Here is a 5,204-nt window from a genome sequence, read left to right on the forward strand (position 1 = left end):
AATAATGTTGCGCATGCGCACTTCTTAGCAGACTCGCCGTTGCTTCCCCCACCTGGAGAGTAAACCCAGAGCCGTTTAATGAGAGTCACGTAATCTCCGTTCACTCCATGGGACCTTTATTTATTTACAGCAATGGCGGCTCATGCTCATGGAGCCTCACGGTAGTTCCCGGAAGTTAGTCGCGTATAGAGTTGCAGCGGAACCGTTCGTGATGGACTTTTAGAAGTTAAGACGGTTTAAAGAAAGAGATTGTATATTATCAGCACAACTGATTAAAATGAACATGTGCATTAAAGCATGTTAGTCAGCTTACCTGCAGGTCAGGTAAGAAAAGACAGTCGTCATGATTATAGTCAGGCAGATCCACAACGTGAGACACAATCAAGTGAGAGGGGACAAGGTCACTTGATTATATCACTTGAAATGTTTAGTTTGAGGACAATTTGTGGTCTTGCATAGAGGTTTGCAACACTACATTGTCTTTAAAAAGTTAATTTGTAATACAAAGAAATCAAGATTTGAGTGAAGTCAAGTATTATTATTTTGGACATCAGTTAAAATGGGACAAATATGGTTTTACATATTGCGCTCTTTAAATAGTAGCAGCCAATCACCAAACGTGTTATTGCTACGAATGTACATGAACAATAGTTGTGATTGATCTGAGATAACTAGGATGGGCAAAATCTCTGGTCCCAGAACTTGTGTGGCATGTTAATATTTGTTTTTTGTTAAAAGGCGTAGACCATAAAGCTAAAACAACATGGGTATGACAGTAAAAATGGTTGTAGGAAGTGGCATTTTATTGACTTAAAACCAAAAATATTTTCAGAATACACCCTTTTAATGGGAAAGGGTTTTGAGTGACTGTCTCAGACAGTTAAAGTATTTTTGTCACCAAAAAAACACAATATATTCCATATAGTCATGATTGTTACAAGCAGACACATCACGCATAAACACACACACACAATGTCAGTGTCTGTGCATGTATACACACTTGCATGTCTCTCTCTTTTTAGTGTTAAGATTATGGAAATATAGTTTGAAAGGGACTGTCCCATTTTATTTTACCAGCTGTCCCAGTTTACCTGAACACGTTATTGGTGGAGATTTTGCTCTGCAGAAGGCTCAACAATCAAAAGTTTGAATACTGTGATATCTTCTGGCCATTTGTTGAACTACGTGGTGTGAGCACAGATCAGAGGCAGAGATTTGTCTGCCATCTACTGGGCTGGCAAAGACTCTGCCACTGAGTGTAGACAGTGTGTAGAGTGAATACAGTAAATGAACAAGTCTGGAAACAAACAATCCACGGATCATCTTAACAAAGCCATTTATCTAATCCCAGGACTAATTACAACCAGAGTTGTTTTTTTTCATTATTAGCTGTTAGATTGACATTCCTTAATCAAAGTCAAACAAAGAAGAAAAGGACATTCCTCTAATGTTTGCATTAATCCAAGAACAAGGCATTGATGCCGAGACTGATACTGAAGCAGTTCAATTCATGTAATTCCGCAAAAATGTATATGTGCCCTTTGTTTGCCTGGTATTATGAAGTACACACACACCACACAGCGCTGCCTGCTGTGAGAATAGCTGCCATAGCCATTCCCAGTCTGGAGTTGTTGTTTTTTCTGCTGAACACTCTGTTTAACAGCCCTCCATTATTAAGGGAACTGTTGTGTATGAGAGAAAAGTCACACAAAAGCAAACCAGTGACCTTTAGGTGGACCCAGTCTATAGTTTTACTGCCCCAGACAGGGTTCCCCACCCTCTTACTGTATTTAATTATAGTAACTCTTTTAATGATTCAAAGTGTTTTTGCTGGGTCACTGGCTGAGGCTGGAGGTTTACGACACTGGGACATATCTTTTATTGTTAAAACGCTGGGGTAATAGCATTCAAGTGAAAGAGGAGGTGATACAGTTCTGAACATGTATAGGTGTAATGAACTTATTTCGCCCCAGCAATGCCTTTTCTATAAAATATCACATCAGTTCTATCACAAGTTTCCAAAAGAGTTATTGAACTCCTTTTAAGATGCTACTCATCACTTACCATTACTATTCAATGTTCGGGGTGAACTGTTAAGCCTTTATATGCCAGAGTACACCCTCAAATCCTATCTTTCAAACTTTATAAATTCATTTTCTTTTCATGGCCATATCATTTTCTGAAAGCTTCATGATCTGATTGCTACTTTTCTCTGTTGACACTCTATAAAGCCCTTCCTAACAGGTTTTATAAATTGTTATTAAATCGTGCTCACACCATTATCCAATGACAAGTGTACTTCTGTTTTGGGTTGACTATATTTGTGTTTGCCTATTGTCGTTGTCCATGTTGACTCTGATGAAGACAGAGTGGTGTTAAAATGTTGGTCTGTTTGCACTATTAAAGGCTGCAACTCAATCAGTGTGCTCCAGTCATGTTTTCTTCCCCCTCCGACGTGTCTTATCAATCCTCAGCTAAATTTTTTTTTTTTTAGAAACACTATTAATTGACTAAAATTCAAGGAATTCATCCACGCACATTTAAAAAATGACGGATCAGGACCGAAGCTGTGAAAACATGATTTAAACAAAACAAGATTTATAGTATTAATTAACATTTCAATGATTTGGATCATAGCCCCAAACCTGCTACTGACTCACCATACAGTATAGTTCCCTCTGGATATGGTACTAGTCACAGAAACACTATGTTCTTGAACATGTTGTACATGTCCTCCTCGTTCTTGTGTTTTTCCACGACGCAGATTCATCACTCATATTAAACTTAGAAACAGTGAACAAACAGAGGAAACCTGTCTCTGAACCCTGGAAAGCCAAACTATAAATATGTTGGATAGTCTGACCATTTCATGTTGAATAGAGTCCGCACAATAGATGTGCTGTGTGTTAGCTACACCCACGTCTTCAAATCTATAATTAGTCAGCGGAATTATATTACAGCTTTTGTCCTGTCTCTTTTTTAGCTGCCCATTTCCTGTGTGAAAAATGTGGTCTGACTTAAATGGGTAATGACCAATGGATGAATAAGACGGAAAAGGTGCTGATTAATATCGGCTCAATTCACTCAACTACTTGATACAGATTAATAGATATCTGATATGGGTTTCATGCTGCTCTCCGCAAAAATAATGAATCAGATATAGCATTCCTAAATGTAACGTTTGCAATTAAGGTAAAGTCTGCCTTTTCTTCCCTAGTTACAAGCAGGTCTGGAAAACATATCTGCGCTGATAATCGCAAGTAGCCACAGAGCTGAAAATCTTATTTCCTTACTTTGCATTTTGAAGGGCCATTACACCTTCATGACTTTCAGACGTACTGGACTGCAGCATGTTGTGGAGAAGAAGAAAAAAGATCCAAACCTACATTTTAAATATTAACTTGTGATGACTTTCATTCACAATTGACGTACCTTATGGAAAGACAGTAGTGTAACTAGAATAACTTCCCTAAATAGCTGTGGCTGGCTATCAGCTATTTTGAAGGTCAGCTAAGAAGCTAACAGCTAACTCTCAATTAATAAAAAAAAGGAAGGACCCTTCCAGAATGTTATGAAATGGATATATATACACATTTTATTGATTTATGATATTGATCTAAAATCTCAATCTGCAAAGCAGGCAGATCAATGTAGTGTGGTAAAAAGTACAATATTTCCTATTAGATAAAGTATCAGAAACATGAAGTAGCTTAAAAGGAATATGCTCAAGTAGGCTTAAGGTACCTCAAAGTTGTACTAAAGCTCAGTACTTGGGTAAATGTACTTGTAAACGTGTTTATTGTATCTAAACTAAGATTTTTTTTAGTCATGCCCAGCTGTCTCCTATAATACCTGTTCTATCTAGTATACCGTAGCAGTATTATAGTAGCAGCCTACTCTTACATGTTAAGTCAAGTAGATGCTAAAATACTTTGTTAAACCTTTTGGCACCCCCTGTTGGCAAAACCTAGAACTGTCTGTGGATGAATTCTGAACAAAAAGTTTTTACATGTATTTCCATCCATCCTGGAGAATGGTAACATATGCACATCAACTTAACATTCATTTATCATCATGTAACAGATGCATACTTGCCATTAGTACAGTGCATACTATAAGACATTTTAGTGAAGTTAATTACAAACTCCCAAATAATGGTGATGTGTAATTTACATTCTTGTATATAATACTAGACCGAGGCTATACATCCTTTCAATTGTCTTCCTGTTATCAGAGACTCTTTCTCAAGAATAACAGCTTACAACTCATAACCCTGATATAAAGGTGGAAAAAGTGATAAAGCAAAAAGACAAATGTGGGTTATATTTGGTAGCAAGGGTAAAACCACTGTCCTGATAATAGAGCCGCCTACACTTTCCTTCTGTCACCCTGCAGGAAACGGATCGGAAAACAATAGGCTCATCACTGTGGACACAGAGGCTGATTATATACTGCTGTATCATGGTTTCACTCAAACACTAGATAAGCCAATGCCAAGCAATCCTGAAAAACAGATTGTGGCTGACTCATGATTATAACCCTCATCACTGGCCTTTAGAAAGTTACAACATCAATCCGTGACAGCTTCCAATGAACAGCGGAACACCGCTGGCCTATCAATCACCACACAGGTTCATTACAAGTTGCAGCAAATTAACTAATAATGCTATTATCCAATATAGCAAATTCCACATCAGTCCTCTGCAAATTAGGCCACAATATGCTCCTAATGTTACTGCGTTAATAGGATGTTTGGTCTAAGCCATAAAATGAGCAAGTGTCATGGCAAGTGAAGTGGAACTAATAAGATAAGACAAAGCTTGAATAATTGGGTTGTTGCAGCAGAAATACATGTAATGATCCTTTAAAATATGATGCATTTCTATGTAAAGCAGTTACAATTAGCTCCAATTGATCTACTATAAAAGTCGGGTTGGTGATTTTCAATGCAAGACTTTGGGTTTTTAGAATATGACATTCTACTAAAGTAAATGGTCTGAATACTACTTCCTCCAATATAATATATTGAGGATTTCAGGCCTGTAATTCCAATCAAAGACATAGCAAGTGTGCATGGCTAAACGTTATTAATTGGAGTGTATTATGATTGGTTTCAACATGACATTTGTAACTTTTGCTCACATTTCCTTGAGTGTGGAATGAGTACATCATTTTGACTCAAAAACAGAGGTGGTGTCTGGAGG

Source organism: Anarhichas minor, unplaced genomic scaffold (assembly GCF_050575085.1).
Source record: "Anarhichas minor isolate MPS153535 unplaced genomic scaffold, ASM5057508v1 ptg000051l, whole genome shotgun sequence".
Lineage (NCBI taxonomy): Eukaryota > Metazoa > Chordata > Actinopteri > Perciformes > Anarhichadidae > Anarhichas > Anarhichas minor.